The 17,982-nt window shown below is 36.4% G+C and overlaps 1 long non-coding RNA gene across 5 annotated transcripts; it reads left to right on the top strand.

Annotated features, from left to right (window-relative positions):
- The first annotated feature begins 2,686 nt into the window (after window positions 1-2,686).
- Window positions 2,687-9,436, top strand: LOC130050376 (uncharacterized). 5 transcript variants are annotated; one of them, XR_008798808.1, is made up of 6 exons: window positions 2,687-6,369; window positions 6,454-6,891; window positions 7,870-8,082; window positions 8,435-8,600; window positions 8,730-9,125; window positions 9,333-9,436. It is a non-coding gene; the product is annotated as an uncharacterized LOC130050376 (long non-coding RNA). The 5 variants fall into 5 exon arrangements; XR_008798806.1 differs by having other exon boundaries at window positions 2,687-6,364; window positions 7,870-8,600; XR_008798807.1 differs by lacking the exon at window positions 7,870-8,082.
- The last annotated feature ends 8,546 nt before the right edge of the window (window positions 9,437-17,982 follow it).

Here is a 17,982-nt window from a genome sequence, read left to right as displayed (position 1 = left end):
AATTATGCAGCTATATCCAATCAAATCATGAACTACAGCAGTTTAAAGGAAATCCAATCGAGAAATGTTTCTACAATTCTTTTAAATTCAGAAGGTGGGATCAGATACCTAGGAAGAAAAATTATCCCCTGTTGACTGATCACACCCGCCGTGAGTCTTGTATCTTGATCAGGTAAACGGAGTGATCCGTAGTCAAAATCAGTGTGCCAAGAACGACCTCAATCGGTATGAAACATGTCAGACAGCATTTGACCCAAGGGTGGCGGATTATCCCACTTCTGGTATGTTCAGGGGTCCGTGTAACTTGTCCGTCTGATAGCATTTGACCCAATGATAGGTTGTACTGGTAAAGTAGATCGCTATAACAACCATAAAATTAGCGAAATGCTGACTGTAAACGAGACTGTTGAAACTCCTGTAACATCAACTTATTTGTCAGTAGCTTGCCTCGATTTAAAAACTGACCATACACAGTACAAGCTCTTACGTATCGATTCAGTTGTGAGATGCAGATTATAATGGAAATATTGCTACATAAATATGGGAAGTAGACTGGAAAAGCTGAAGTCATCCCGTTTGTCATAAAGTTTAGTGGTAAGTTTGCTATTAACATGCATGTTCAATGAAATATATAATTAGTATGAAGCATACGAGGAAAACTGCATGGTCTTTTATTTCGAAATCGCTGGCATATATCAAATCTACATGTACATATGAATGGAAATTATAATTGTTCATAGATGAAACGTCGATATAACTAAATGTCGAGTTGAAAGCCACAGCAAGAGATTTCTCGTGTAGAAGTTTTTTGATTTTCTGTCTCGTAGGAATATAAGAACATGGTAGTTAATAAAAGAGCACAATTCATGCTCTTGGGGAATTTTAAATTGACTGTTGGAAGACCTGATCAGTGATCACCAAAGACTACGAAGATACTGTCATCTAGGAACCTCAACATCTTTCTAATAAAAGGTGAAGATAACGAACAGTGACCAATCTCATAATCCCTATCAGCAATAGAACATAGATAGTTGGGCAAACACGGACCCCTGAACATATCAGTGGTGGGATCAGGTGCCTAGGAGGAGTAAGCATCCCTTGTCGACCGGTCACACCCGCCGTGAGCCCTATATCTACATGTATTTTGTATTGCTTATGAGATTTATGAGATTGATCACTGTTCATTATCTTCACCTTTCATGTATAAGATAATCTAAATATCCATATATAAAATTTTGTTACATGATTTCTCATTTTCTCCCTCCCTCTTGCAAGGTTTTCAATGTGAGTTTTGAATGACATGTGTTCATCGGAAACGACCCATAGAAAAGTAGTCTTTGATTCTTCTTCGATGGATTGGTTTCTAGGGTAGACTTTTAAGTTGGGATTTGTGTTTTGGATTAAGAATGACCAGGATTTCCAAGGAAGATGGCGACGGTTTTTGGTCATGACAACTGGAAATTTTAATCGATGCACCAATTAGAAATATAGTTGACAGTGATTCGATCATTTTGACAGATTTACAAGTATGATGGATTTGTGTGTCATCTGCAAACTGAAAGTGAGCAGCAACTTGGCGCGGTTGTTTGTTGTGGAGAAATGTGGATCATGAGATTGAAGAGTGTTGTACTGATAACAGAAGCTTGAGGTGTGCCACTGCCCAAGGTGTGCAAACCAGAAAGTGAATGATTTACAGTCAGTAACTGAATATAATCTTGTGGCTGTATTTTTTTTGGCCTCAGGTTGATTGGCTAATACATTTAGTCCTGATTGGTTAAGATACTGTATTATGATTGGTTAATGATTGGAGGTATTTCAATCCAATTACATTACACAAGCACTATTTTCAAGTGAACAAAAGTACCGTTATTCTGTCCTTTTTCAGAATATACCAGTATGAGCCACGATCCGATTTAGATTTGCTAATTGTTATCCCTGATGAAACTGTTTTTGTATATTTTGAGTACTTCGTGGTTAATTCATATGGAGGAAGAGGTCATAATTTAAATGTATATTGATGAATTGAAATTAGAATTAAAAGTTGAACCAGAAATGTCATTTAGGCACTTATCCAGATCAAACTTCCTGTTTGTGAAGGTCAATAAATACTGATAGAACGTTCAGAAATATTTTTCAGGAGAGCTTATGATACTTGCCTTGATAATGTAATTTTTATATTGTGTATAATAATGCGTTGTACGTATAATTTGGTGTGGCTGTTGAATGGTTTATTTGTGATATCAGATGCTCAGACAGTGAATTTTGGAGTCTGCTCACTGTGTGTAAACATTTTATTGTATGATACTACCATTATGATTTTTCTTTTTATACATTTAAGTTTAAAAGATTTCCATTCATTGTTTAATTAAAACTTTTCCTCCAAACAGTGAAGGCGAACCTCTACAATGTTGTCGAAATTACAAAAGACGTGGTGATCCATGTGAAGGTAATTATCAAAATAATATCTGAGAATTCTGAACTTATTGGACTACTTTCAATCATACTAATATGTATTATCAATCTTATTAAATTCAGATCTTTGATCCGCTCCGTTATTGTAATGTCGCTACACTAACATTACAATAACGAAGCGGATCAAAGATCTGATTTTCATCACAGATTGATATATTATATAAGTAATATCTTCTGACAGAATGCTCGCCAGGCACGTTTGGTATAGGTTGTAAGAAGAACTGTCCTGACGGGTTCTATGGACGTTTGTGTGCAGAAGTCTGTAATTGTTCTTCATGTGACAAGGTCTCTGGATGTCAACCGATTTCAACTCAGACTGGTAAGAAAATATTTGTGCATAAGTTTCAGCGCCTAGTGTATAGACATTAACAATAAACAATTATGAGATATATTTCAACAAAGATACTCACTTAAATAAATAAATGCTTATTCAGTATATATGCACATACAAATATACATACATAAATACTAAGGATATCCCATGAAAGCTTAAAAGCTTATTTCCAATGGGGTCCTTTGATGCACGGATGTTCGCACCAGGGGCATTATGTAGGTGGGAACCGGAGTACCCATAGGGAACCTACGTATCCATACCCTATGGACAGGACTTGCACCTCACCCCGCCCTAGATTAATTTTTTTTTATGATCACAAAGTTCATCTGTTATCGCAATTAACCTTTGAATTAGAACGCTTTGGCCGATATACTATTGCGTTGTGTGACGACACAATTGAATCTGCTTGTAATACAATTGCGAAATGCAACAGGCACTCTCATTGGTCCATATGTATAAGTCCGCCCAAATTCCCTTATACGGGAGTAGTCAGCATTTGAAAACATGACGAGCAGATGCTAGATGGAAAAAAACTTCAAAGGAAGAAAGAGAAAAAGTTGTATTCTTGTGTTGTTGTCTCATAACTTTAATATAAAAAAAAATTCCTAACATATTTTCCTACTATACTTGTGTCCAAACATACCTTCAAATATTTATTAAAGCGTCAAAAACTCGATCACAGCTTTTGATGATTTCGTTCGTAGACGTAGCCATGTTAGGTAGCCAGTCAATTCGAATCCCGGTTCATTTCCATACTGGCACAATAGCGTCTAGATGTGTACTAATACCCCACAAATATTTTAGCTAAATAGTTTAGATAATATACCACCCCAGTCCCATTAAATGATAATTATTCAAATAGCTAAACTCAAGGCAATGCGGCTTTCATTAGTCATGAGCGGCCGCGCCGGCCGGTCTCTATCTAATGGGCTTATGTAGCATTTTCGTTAATCAAGAGTTTATTTTACCTTTACAAAAACTGGTACAAAAATGTTTTAATTTCTATTAATTATTCGTGTTGAATAGGTCCCTGGTGTTGATAATAAATGAAGAGCGAATACATAACTTACAACCGATTTTATGAATAGATACCAATAGCAAGAGTTCGAATTGACCGGCTACCTAACATGGCTACGTCAACAAACGAAATCATTTGAAGCTGCGAGTTTTCGGGCCGTGTGTGGCTTTAATGAAAATTTGAAGGTATGTTTGGACACAAGTATATAGTAGGAAAATATGTTAAGATTTTTTTATATTGAGTTTATGAGACAACAACACAAGAATACACCAATTTCAGGCCTCAATCGTCCGAAGCTTTTTGTGACCCGTAAATCGAAGGTTTTTATAAGGGGTGGATCTTTTCAGAGAGCTATGTACATTTCTCCAGCTACACTGACTCCGCTCGAGAAAGTGGGCGGACTGTAATCGGCCAATGAAAACTCTTGTTGTATTACATCAAACATGCCATTCAAATTGTTCAATCGTCTCATTCAATTGTGTCGTCACACAACGCAATACTATATCGGGTAAAGCGTTCTAATTCAAAGGTGAATTGCGATAAAATCACTGCACATGACAATCAATAAAATAGGTTTCTGTGTGGGATTTGTTTATTTCATTGAAATAACAATAGGCCCATGGGCCACATCGCTCACCTAGATACCATTGCACTGCTCTTGTTCAGCTATTGTGATTTTTAAAGTGTTTTTTCCAATGTTCACTCCCATGAAAAATTGTTAACACAATCTAGCCTCAAAGGAAAACCGAACTTGAATTCACACAACATGGATATGCCTTAATACCCATATTACTAACATTACGTTGCTGTTCTGAAAAAGTTTTTCATTCATGTATACAATATGTCAAATTTTATACATCCTAACCCTAGAGTTAACAACACGAATAAAAAACTCCACAAAACGTTGGAACGTTTGTATTTTGATATGATTTAGTGCGGTCCTCTTACTGTTGAAATTGACAAGAATTTTCCTGATAAATTTCCTGTGTATTCCTATATAAGAATCTTATCTTCTACTGTGGCCCAACCTCTAGGCTCCTGAACTGAAAACAAATTCCATTTCAACTACCTGAATAAGTTTGCATAGTAATATTGTAAATCATGCCCCTGATGTTTTTGATATGAAGAACTTTAAAGATGCTATCTTTATTTGAAGTTTTGAGCCCATATTGTGGCTCCAACTTACTCACAGGACCATAATGTGAGGAAACTTGAATCTGCACTAACTGGGGATGCTTGTGTATCTTTATGATTAATCATGGTCCTATTGTTCTTAGGGCAAAGATTTAAAGATTAAAATTTAAAGATGCCCTTTTATCTGCATGTGATCCCTATTGTGGACCCACCTCGCCCCCGTGGTCATGGCTTGGTTATTGACCCACCTCGCCCCCGTGGTCATGGCTTGGACAAATTCTACACTATGTCAGGAAGCCTTGTATTCTCTGTACCCAAGGGTGATTTGTACCAACGTTGAGATGGCGCAGTGGTTCTGGCGAAGAGTTTACGGACAGACGCCTGACAACATGTGATCGGAAAAGCTCATCTGAAAGCTGTTTTAGCTGAAGTGGGATAAAACACTGGCTCTTAAGTTGAAAATGTAAAAAGGTTATGGACAGACGCCTGACAACACGTGATCGGAAAAGCTAGTGAGATCAACCACTAGCTCTTTAGGTGAATATTTTGTGAAAAATATACGCGAAATACCCAAGGTATTGAACATTTAAAAGTAATGGGAAAAGGGTAGGGTTTTGGGAGGCAGTCCTTTATGGGTTTTAGAGTGATTCGACCATTTCTTTAAGGCAGGACAAAATGTAAAGTTTCTTGTTTACTTTGTTTACTTCCTTTGCATTGAGTTGTTTTAATTTTCCAAGTTTAAAAAAATATATTAATCAGTATTTTCAACTTTATAGCTTACGTAACTTTAAATAAAACACCTCCTTCCAATTCTATTTTTGTTAAAAGTTAATCGCTAACCTTGCAAGCATGTCACATTTGACAAAATTGTTATCTGCATCAATTTATGCACTATGAATGAACCAAATTTGTCTCAATTTAACCGGAAATATCATTTAAGCACATATGCAAATAAAAGTTCCTGTTTGTGAAGGTAGATCAATACCAATAAAATGTTCGGAAACATTTAATTTTTAAAAAGTGCCTATGATTCTTGGCATGGTACATGTTCCCAAGTCAAGGGTTATTGATTTATGCACTTATAGTGAGAGGTAACGAATGGATAACCCTTGACTTGTGAAGATGGTCTTGGTAATGTAATCTTTATGTTATGTACAATAATGCGTTGTACATATAATTTGGTGTTGCTGTTGAATGGCTCAGTTGTGACGTCAGATAATCAGACAGAGAATCCTGAAGTCTGCACAAAGTATGTAAACATTTTATTGTATGATACTCCCCTTGAATTTTTTTTTATATTTTCCAATGTTAAGATCTCCAATCATTGTTATATGAAAACTTTCTCCCAAACAGTAAAAGTTAACCTCTACAATGTTGTAAAAGTTACAACGGACGTGGTGATTCATGTGAGGTTAATTATCAAACTTTTTTCTGAGAATACTGGACTATTTTCAACTATGGTAATAAATATGTAATGAGTAAAATCTTCTGACAGAATGCTCGTCAGGCACCTTTGGCATAGATTGTAATGAGGACTGTCTTGACGGGTTGTATGGACGTTTATAATTGTTATTTGTGTGACAAGGTCTCTGGATGTCAGGTGATTGGTAAGAAAAATGTTTGTGCATAAGTTTAAGTTTTATTCCTCGAATGGTTCAAGTTATTTACTATATAAATGTGTTTACATTAACAATAAATAGTTACGAGAGATATTTCAAAAAGATACTTAAATAAATAAATGTTTATTCGGTATATGCATACATACACACATTTCAACAAGCTCTGTACCCAAGGATGATTTCTACCAAGTTTGAAATTGGCGCAGTGCTTCGGCAGAAGATAAAAATGTGAAAAGTTTATGTACAGACGGACGGGCGCCTGACAACCTGTGATCGGAAAAGCTCACCTGATCTGAAAGCTCAAATCATAAGAGGTAAAACACTACTCTTAAGTTGAATATTTTGTGAAAAATGTACGCGAAATACCAAAGGCATTTAACATTTAAGAGTACAGGAAAAGGGGCGGGGGTGGGCTGTGAAAGTCCTTTATCCACAAACACCTGTGTTCTCAAACCAAGGGGTCTCCATGGCGTAGTGGTTAGAGCATCACGCTCAAAATCACATGGCCTTTCACTTCTGCTCGGTGCGGGTTCGAAGTTTCCCAGTTCACCTGCGGAAGCTCGGTAGTCTTTTCCCAGGCTCATTGTATCTGGATTCTCTTCTTCCAAGAAAAACTGGGAGCATCCATATAACTGAAAAATTGTTGAGTGTGGCGGAAAACATCAATCAGTCAATCAATCAATCTCAAACCAAAATTAAGGGTTGTACATAATATGATTCGAGCACTTCTCTAAGGCAGGACAAACTATAAAATTTATTTGTTTAATTTGTTTTCTTCCGTTGCTTTGAGTTCTTTGAATTCCGCAAGTTTAAAAAACATGAATTAGTTAATACATGTACATGAAAGGTGAAAATAACGAATATTGATCAATTTCATAACTCCTATAAGCAATACAAAATAGAGAGTTGGGCAAACAAGGACCCCTGGTTATACCACAGGTGGGATGAGGTTCCTAGGAGGAGTAAACATCCCTTGTCGACCGGTCACACCTGCCGTGAACCTATATCTTAATCAGGTAAACGGAGTTATCGTAGTCAAAATCAGTGTGCCAAGAACAACCTAACAGTCGGTATGAAACATGTATCTTCAACTTCATAGCTTATTATCACAGATTGACTGAGTTTCTGTCAATATATATATAAATGACAAACTTCACAACACTTTACAATATACAGTTTTTCTCCACTTTTACATATTACATTTTGTTTACTACAGTTAATTAAATTAATGAAATTAATGTTGGTTTCTGCTTCCACATCATATGTTCTTGTTCCCAAACTTTGGCGTGCAGAGGTGTAACTAGCGAATGGCAATGTTTCCTATATTTGATCTACTTGTACACTGGACATCAGAAGTGAAGTGAAGACAATCTGGTTTATTGAGAAATTAGTAAGTGAAGTTTTCAATATACAAAACACTGGGTGCCAACTATATCTCTGTGCACGCTTTGCCTGCTACGCCCAAACCAACTCACAACTGGTATTTCAAGTGAATATATACACAGGTATCTAAATGTAGACCTGGTGAACATCATTAACTTTACCTGTATGGAAGCAAGTTAGGAATAAAATTATATACATTTAATTCTTTTGTACAAGGTTAAAACTAGGGAAAGTAGTTTGGACATAAAATGTGACACTTAAAGAACTTTAAATAAGACAACTCATTCCAGTTCTGTATCTGTCACTTTTATACTGTTTTGCGAAAAGTTGATCGTTAACCTTGCAAGCGTGTCACATTTGAAACTATTGTGTTCTGAATCAATTTATGCATATTGGAACGAAATTTGTCTTAATTACTGATAACTGTTCAATCACATGTTTATTTTAAAAGAAATGAATTTCATGTTTGTATAGACAGGGAATAAATGTTACGCTTCACTCTCGGATACTTCATGAACAGCATCAGCTCGAACAAGACAAATACTAACCCCTGGATATACCAGTGGTGGGATTAGGTGCCTAGGAGGAGTACGCATCCCCTGTCGACCGGTCACACCCGCCGTAAATCTATCTTTATCAAGTATAAATGTTATGAATTATTACACACTTTCGTATGATGATTATGGTGCATATTTCGTAGTAATTAAAAATGAAATTTATACAAAACAAATATATATTCCTCAATATTTTTAATTGTCACTTCAAATAGGAAGGAAGTTGTACCGGATATTTCATTTCAGCACATATCCAAATCAACGTTCCTGTTTGGAAAGGTAAATCAGTACTATTAGAATGTTAGGGAACGTTTCCATATTCAGAATAAGCTATGATACTGGTTTTGGTAATGTAATGTTATGATGTGCATAATAATCCGCTTTTATTTGGTGGTGCTGTTGAATAGTTTATTTGTGATATCACTTGCTCAGATATATAATCCTGGGGTCTACTCAAAGTATGTAAACATTTTATTGTATGATTGATGATTTTTATACATTCTGATTTTAAATTCTCCATTCATTGCTTTATAAAACTGTTCCTCCAAACAGTGAAGACGAACCTCTACAATGTTGTCCAAATTACAAAAGACGTGGTGATTCATGTGAAGGTAATTATCAGAATAATATCTGAGAATTCTAAACTGATTGGATTATTTTCAAATATATAAATATGTATTATCAATCTGATTAAAATCAGATCTTTAATCCGCTCCGTTTTTGTAATGTCGCTACACAAACATTACAATAACGGAGCGGATCAAAGATCTGATTTTCATCACAGATTGATATATTATATAAGTAATATTTTCTGACAGAATGTTGGCCAGGCACATTTGACATAGATTGTAAGGACTGTCCTGACGGGTTCTATGGACGTTTATGTGCAGAAGTCTGTAATTGTTCTTCGTGTGACAAGGTATCTGGGTGTCAGCCGAATTCAACTCAGACTGGTAAGAAAAATATTTGTGTGTAATTTTAAGCCTTATTTCTCTGAAATCGCACACTTTGTAGTATCACATTGATAATTTCATATTTCTGACCAATAGGCCATACACCAATCCATTTTTATTTCAAACCCCGAGCTTGATCCTTTTTTCGCTGATTTATTTCATTTTGATATATTCCCATTTTGAATTCAACAAAGGTGAAGATAACGAACAGTGATCAATCTCATAACTCCTATAAAGGTGAACATAAAGAACAGTGATCAATCTCATAACTCTTATAAAGGTGAAGATAACGAACGTTGATCAATCTCTCAACTCCTATAAAGGTGGAGATAACGAACGTTGATCAATCTCATAACTCTTATAAAGATGAAGATAACGAACGTTGATCAATCTCTCCTATAAAGGTGGAGATAACGAACGTTGATCAATCTGATAACTCATATTAAGGTGAAGATAACGAACGTTGATCAATATCGTACTCCTATTAAGGTGAAGATAGCGGACGTTGATCAATATCGTACTCCTATAGGGAATACAAAATAGAGTTGGATTGTATGATTGATTGTATCTTGTTTGTCCCTCTCGATAATTTCTCACTCATATGGAGAAGTCACTAAGACAGGTGAAAGGCTTCAAACTTGGGCCTTTCTTCGTCGCTTACGGCCATTGAGCAGTGAGGGTTCTTTAGCGTGCTACACTCACTGTAACACGGGACATCCGTTTTTAAGGTCATTTCCGACGACCCGTGACATTCACACCTGATGACAAGTGTTTGGCGATGGAAATGTTACTACCTGTTTTAAGGACTTGGGTCTGTTGCGGCCGGGATTCAAACCCGACCATCCGCATGCGGGGGGGGGGGGGGAGGAACGCTCTTATAATAATACAACATTAAAAGTGAACTTATGGAACATTATTTCGCTCAAAGTATCAAATACTTGCTGAAGTGATACGGGGAAAACAGAAAAAGGCAAAAATTAAAATGATCAATCTCACAACTCCTATAAGGGATGTAAAATTAAGAGTTGGGCAAACACGGACCTCTGGATATACCAGAGATTTGATAATAAACCCTCTCCATCTTCAACAAGAATTTAATTGGTCACATAAGCTACATGAAGTAGGTATAGGTACAGTAAGTATAGGTACAGATGTCGGTGATTTTTAATCAGGTTTTTATATCATTTATTTGATATTCTTATATTGCTGGATAAGGATATAAATTTTATTTCAGAGAATTCCAATAATGAGAACGTTTTCTCTCATATCTACGTATGTAAGATACAGATATTCTATGAAAGAAAGGTATGTAAGATATTTCTATCTTTCATATCACGTGACGTTTATCTTACATATCCCGTGACGTCATAATCAATAAACAACTAACTTGCAACTTACCTCGCCTCGATTGACAAACACTAGCGTCTGCAAAGCTCTTGTACAAAAAATGACAGATTGTAATGTCCCTGATAATCTCCAGGTGTATGTGACCGGACACAAAAATACACATTCCTTGAACAATTACCGCACAGTCAACAACAGTCACAAATTCCTCGTACACCTATGTCATCCTGTGCATTATGCCAGTTCACAGAAACCCAGCCCACACGGTCTATTACGTCTAGGCCTACCTCCACATTCACTCTGTCAACGTCTACTGTCCGTGTCTCAGGTGAAATAAGTGCGTTCAATGTCCATGAAACTCGAGTCCTTGCACGCGTGAAAAACGAAAGTCTAGCCATGCCCATATTCACCAACAAAAACCACTTGGAATTCCTCTTCACACACTCGTCATTAAATAACTGCTCAATTAATATCAATATCAATGCTCCTCTAAGAAAAAGAAGAAAAAAACCGTGCAGTTGTGAATGCATATTCTGATTAGGTCTGTCAAAATGTTTCGCGCTGATGACTGTCGAGTTACGTCACGCACCCTGATTATTGATTTATTCAAAGAGGAATAACTCTAATACAATTCACTTATACACTCGTCGGCCGATTTTTTGTCAGCAACATAGTTGCCAAAATGAAGGTCGTAGAATTCGATTCTGATGTTATTTTTAATGTAGAGCGAAAAATTAATTGATTGAAAAATTCTCAAAATGGCGTCGCTAGGCACAAGGAAAACGGAAAACTCTAGAAATATGAGAGAAAAATACTCTCTTATGAGTTGCCATGAAATATTAAGGTGATTCCACCCTCGGGGTTGCAAAAAAGCGGTAAAACCCTCGGCAAAGCCTCGGGTTTCACAGCTTTTTTGCAACCCTCGGGTGGAATCACCTTATATTTCATGGCTACTCATAAGAGAGTCTTATAATCATTGGTTCATCATTGGCTGTTTTGTCGGGAATTTAGTTTCGAGACATTTTGTAAATAAACTACGCAAAATTGACGTTTGTTTGTAACGTGACAAACGGTGTAGGAAAACATAGTGTAATAATTAAAACTTATGTAATAGGTTATATTCACTGCAGAAAGGAGTAAACACGTGATAAATTTTCATGTTGAATCCATATATTGGAAGATTAAAAGTGAACGTATGGAACATTATTCCTATCCTTTACGGAGGGGTGTCCGGGTAGCGCAGAGGTAGCACTCTCACTTCTCACCGCTGCGATCTGAGTTCGATCCCCATGATCAGCAGTGGTTGTATGTGAGAGGGTATGGCGGTCGCCCGCTCGGACACGTGGGTTTCCTCCCACATCAATGACCCCCTAGCGCCAACATCCGTGCATCAAAGGACCCCATTGGAAATAAGCTTTCGAGCTTTCATGGGTTATCCTTAGTATGTATGTATGTATGTTTGTATGTATGTATATAACGAATAATATTTATTTATTTTTATTGACTTCAGAAAAGGAAAGTCTAAACATTAACGTGATGGTAGAATGTCCCTATACATGTGAAGTGGGGGAAAAGGGAAATATAACAAACAGTGATCAATCCTATAGGGAATACGATGTTGAAATTTGGGGAAACGCGGACACTTAATCACCAGAGATAGGATAATGTACCTAGGAAGAGTAAGCATCCCCTTATGAATGATCACACCCACCGTAAGCCCTCTCCATCTTTAACAAGAATTAAAATTGGTCACATAAACTACATAAATTAAATATGTGGTAGTATCAGTTGCATGATCTTCCTATTAGATTCCCAACAGAGGCATATACCAGGTTCTGTTACAAATAGAGTTACTGATGTCAGATAATTTTCACCAGAAACTCATTTATCTCTTATTCTTATATTTCCAGGTAAGGATATCAATTTTATTTCAGAGAATTTCAATAATGAGAGCGTTATCATTGGTTCATCATTGGCAGGAAGTCTTACTCTCATAATAGTTATCGTCATCAACTGCAAAAAGAGGTAAAATGGGAAAATTTCACTTGGCATTGGATGAGAGCTTGAGAAGTCTTCAGAATCATTTGATGATTTGATAATTTTATGGTTTCTATAAAAGAAATTGATCTCGTGTTTGAGGAAATATAAATGTTTCTAGAATTTTTGAATACATAATATGGCGATTCAAATGTCATGTGAAATGGCTTGTATCGTTTTGGTTCTATATCTACGTAGTTCAGTAGACAAGTATAGGGGTACTGACACGCAGATCCCGTGTTCAAATCCGCCAAACCGCCGCAGTGGCCGAGAGGTTAGAACGGTCGCTCACATGCTGAAGGCCGGTGTTCGAATCCCGGCCGCGACAGACCTATGTCGTTAAAATAGGTAGTGACAGTTCCATCGCCAAACGCTCGGTATCAGGTGTGAATGTCACGGGTCATCGGAGATGACCTTAAAAACGGAAGTCCCGTGTCACAGTAGGTGTGGCACGCTAAATAACCCATATTGCTCAATGACCGTAAGCGCCGAGCATAGGCCTAAATTTTAAGTCCTTTACCGGTCGTGGTGATGTCTCTATATGAGTGAAAAATTATCGAGCGTTAAGCAAGATACAATCAATCAATTAATCAAATCGACCAGCGTCTTTCTTTTTTGTTAAAATAAATTTTTGAAACTCGTGGCTTTTTTCTCCAAATTGCATTTTAAAAACCTTTGACATATGTACTTATTGCCTATCATCAAATCTTTCAAGACTACGGCGTTTTGTGCTGATTTAATAAACTTTTTCAAAGTGTAAAGAGGCAACTTGCTGTTTCTTCTTCCGTGCGAATTGCCTGTTTATTTCCAACGATTTTGATTAAGTATATACTTTTCTTGTATTACAGCAGAAACAGAACCTTAATGACTCCAGATTCATTTATTCAAAAAGGTGATTCTAACTGATATTTCGTATCAAAGATGTTTAAAGTAAATGAATATAATTGGAGAAGTATAATTTTTTCTAGAAATTTGCTAAACTATACACACAGGCGGATTACAAGTCAGTACGATACCATTGAATCGATTCCCTCAACTCAGTCCATCTTCCAGTAATGAAGCTAATAGTGGTGATCCAGAATCAACATTTCACGGCGGGAAGTTTGAACCGTTAGAACCTCAAATGTGTTGTCAGCAAAATGATTTTACTGATAATTCGATAAGTTCAAAAGAGAATAGTCATGCTAAGCTGTTATCTTCAGACAGTGTGTACTGTCATATGAACATGGAAGTCGGCCATTACGACATAATAGATCTGCCATTCGATAGTAGTCAGGAAACTGATGAAGACTTCTACTCTTCACACAGTTCAAACAGTTGTTGCAATAATACAGACTCGGGGTGTTCATCGAAAAACAACGAGAATGAATCTTTATCATCCGTAAAGCAGTGCAGCGAGACTCTAAACAAAAAATCACCAACAGCAGATATATTTGGAACCCATGACATCCGCGAAATAGAACATTTTAAAACTGGTATGATGAAGAAAAATGGAATTTCATCAGTAAAGGTGAAGATAGAAGCAATGCACTTAGAAGAATTGTCAAGAAAATTGCGTAACTTTAAACAATACCCTGAAGATACCGAATTCAATGATTTGGTGTAGTTTAAAGTTGCATTCATATGCAAAGAACCTCATACAAACAGAAAAATACTAAAAAAAAACCAGATGAACCTTATCCGGACAAATACTGATATGCTGATGAACATCATACAGAAAATACTGAGATACCGAGATATTAACAAAGAAATACTTTTTTCCTTCCACGGAGATTGCAGACATCAAGAAATTAAGATATTGAAAGATTCCAATTTAGAATTTTGAATTAGCTATGACAGAATTTTACATTTTAAAATGGTTTGATTTATATTGGATCATTGCATAAAGCGCTGTTTTCGTATGTATGCAGCTAGGGACACCTGGCGCACTGGATTTATAGGTTACGAGTTTGTGAATATACTACATAGTTTTACATTCCTCTGTATATTTCCTATTTATCTACATCGCCAACGTATTGTTTTTCTTTTATTTCACAATAACACTGAGAGCGTAGCACAAACTTGCAAAGCAAAATTCCTGTTTAACTTTCCAGTCCTAATGTGACAGGGTGTAATGATAATGTCAACATAGCGGCTTGCACAGTTGAAAGGGTCGGTGTTGTATCAGTTCAGAGTTTTACTTTACCGATCGTTATGAATCAGTGGTCAACTCGTCTGCATCATAACATTGGCGGTGTCAAACTCAAGACGTAAAGAATGGCACTGATTCATTATTCAACAAAGGTGGATTTTAGAAATGAGAGTAAGGGATCTTTCAAATGATACCTTGAAAACCGAGGTACTGTGTTTTCTTTGTTAACACATTACACCACCCACTGCTACCGCACTTAGCGCAATGCATTGGTCTAAATTTGTGGCATTTCATTTGGAGCTGATGCCATCTGAATACAAGGGGAAAAAAATCAAGGTACATAGAAACGGATACAAATAAAGCATGTTACGTTAGACGTAAAGAAAGGCAATGATTGACTACCTGTATTCACCAAGGGGGGGGGGTGTGTAGAAGTGAGAGTCCAGGATCTTTTACACGAGACCTTGCAAACCGAGGTACAGTGTTCCGGTGGGTGTTGGCAGATTAAAACCTACACTGTTTGCACGCTGCGGGACACGCATAGGCAGAAAATGAAGGGACTTGGTTTGCAGCTGTTGGCATCTCAATACAAGCGAAACAAAATTCAAACATACATGCAAACAGAAACCAACAAAGCATGTTTCTTTCATTGGTCAAATAACAGGAAACAGATGTGCAAATATATTTTCACAACACGCTTGCGCTACTAGCATATTTTTTTAAAAAAATTTAACGCTTGATATCCTTGCGTTTCCTAAAAAATGTTTATCCTTTCCAATCTTTATTCATAGCACAACAATACCAGAATTGGTTTTGAAATAACGTTCCCAGTTACAGGATTGATGAACTTTGTCACATTATACTTCTAGGTTAAGGTACATAGATTACATAAAGCAGATGAAATGGTTCTTCAACTCATTCAAACACTCGACATTATTTGTAATAAACACTCCACTAATTAATTGGAATCTCGTGACTTGTAATTGAACCTTCACCTGTCACATTCTAGCTGGTAGTAACTGTAAATTCAAATTGTAACCAATGAATATCCATCTAACATGTTTTGGATGACAAAGAACCCTTGCGGCTGATTTCCGAGGTTACTATTAGACAGTTATCATTCAAACGTATTCCCCTCATTTGTAAACGGCTGTAGATTAAAGTTTTCTACATTACAATGTTTGTCTCCGTTATTGGTTAACCGCTATTATGAAATGCAAAGTCACGAACAGCGATCAATCTCATGATTCCTGTAAAGGTGAAGATAGCGAACAGTGAACAATCTCATAACTCCTACAAGCAATATAAAATAGAGAGTTAGACAAACACCGACCCCTGGATAGATCTGAAGTTGTCGTTTTATTTATGAGAGAAAATCTCTATCTTAAATTTATTGTCACGCTTGCTTGTCGACAGGCCTAGACAAAACTTTATGCACTTCCTAGTGAACAGTTCTAGGTAGAACTTCTCGTCCTACTAGCTACTGAACAGCTCAAGATTAAATTTCTTATCCTGCGTACTAGTGAACAACTCAGGTTATAATTCTTATCCCGCTTACTAGTGAACAGTTTAGATTAAATTTCTTATCCCGCTCACTAGTGAACAGCTCAGATTGAACTTCTTATCCCGCTTACTAGTGAACACCTCAGATTATACTTCTTAACCCGCTTACTAACGAACAGCTCAGATTAAATTTCTTATCCTGCTTACTAGTGAGCAGCTCAGATTGAACTTCTTATCCTGCTTATTAGTGACCAGCTCAGATTATACTTCTTATCCCGCTTACTAGTGAACAGCTCAGATTAAACTTCTTATCCCGCTTACTAGTGAACAGTTCATATTAAACTTCTTATCCCACTTACTAGTGAACAGCTCAGATTATACTTCTTATCCCGCTTACTAGTGAACAGCTCAAGATTAACTTGTAATATCGCTTGCTTGTGAACAGCTCTAGATACATGTACATGTAATATGTGTTAGATGCTTTTAAATGAATACTTACTTTTAAATGAGAACTTATCTTTATTTGTAATATTAGGCTAAATGTTTGTGCCAAAAAATCCAAACAATTGTCACCAGACTGTGTCATACAATGACCACTATTAACGCATCATTATTATATATTATTATAGATTCTGATTACAAGCGTATAATGGTTGAAACACGTATACTGCGGGTACAACGCCCACTCAAAATAACCCAAGGAATCGAACAGTTTTAAATAATTAAATCATAAATTCATAATTATGTGTTCCTCCGTCTCTTATTCTTCATAATGACATATATGCAAATCAAAGGTCCTATTACACAGTCCACCCTGAGGTGCCCGGATGTAATAAATAGTAATAATATCCTTTATTTATACAGGATTGCACAATTAGTTGTATCAACTAGTTTACATTGTGGTCCTGTCAAAATTTAATTAAATATCATCATTAAAATGTAATAATGATATTGACACCTTGCACCGTGCAAAGGGTCAATATTGTAGTTTAGAGTTTTACTTTTTTACCGATCGTTTTTTATCAGTGGTCAAATCTTTCGCATCATGACATTGGCCGTGTCAAACTCAAGACGTGAAGAAAGGCACTGATTGATTACTTGTATTCATGGAATTTTCTAAACCAATTCAGCTTCATTGCTAATATTTTTTTATGCTTTGGAAAATAAATAATGAACCATAATGCTTTGAAAGTTTATTTCATAATTGATGAAACAAGTCCTAGCAGAGTGTCCTCATTTAAACTCTCCCCATTCTCCGTTCCCAAGCAGAAATAAAAACGAACGATGTGATGTAAATTATTACGATCTCGACATGTTATAGAGTACTTGTAATTTCTATAAGACGGTTAGCTGTGGTGTTTATTTTTTTGTCATGTGTGTGTTTCTCCTCCACATCAACACAGAAAATTTATGAAAGGTGAAGATAACGAACAGTGATCAATCTCACAACTCCCACAAGCAAGAGACATCAATACGAAAGGATCAGGGATCTCCTTTAAT

The sequence above is a fragment of the Ostrea edulis genome, chromosome 9 (genome assembly GCF_947568905.1).
Source record: "Ostrea edulis chromosome 9, xbOstEdul1.1, whole genome shotgun sequence".
NCBI classification, from domain to species: Eukaryota; Metazoa; Mollusca; class Bivalvia; order Ostreida; family Ostreidae; genus Ostrea; species Ostrea edulis.
The sequence above is the reverse complement of the archived record's forward strand: the minus strand, read 5'-3'. Positions and strand labels throughout refer to the sequence as shown.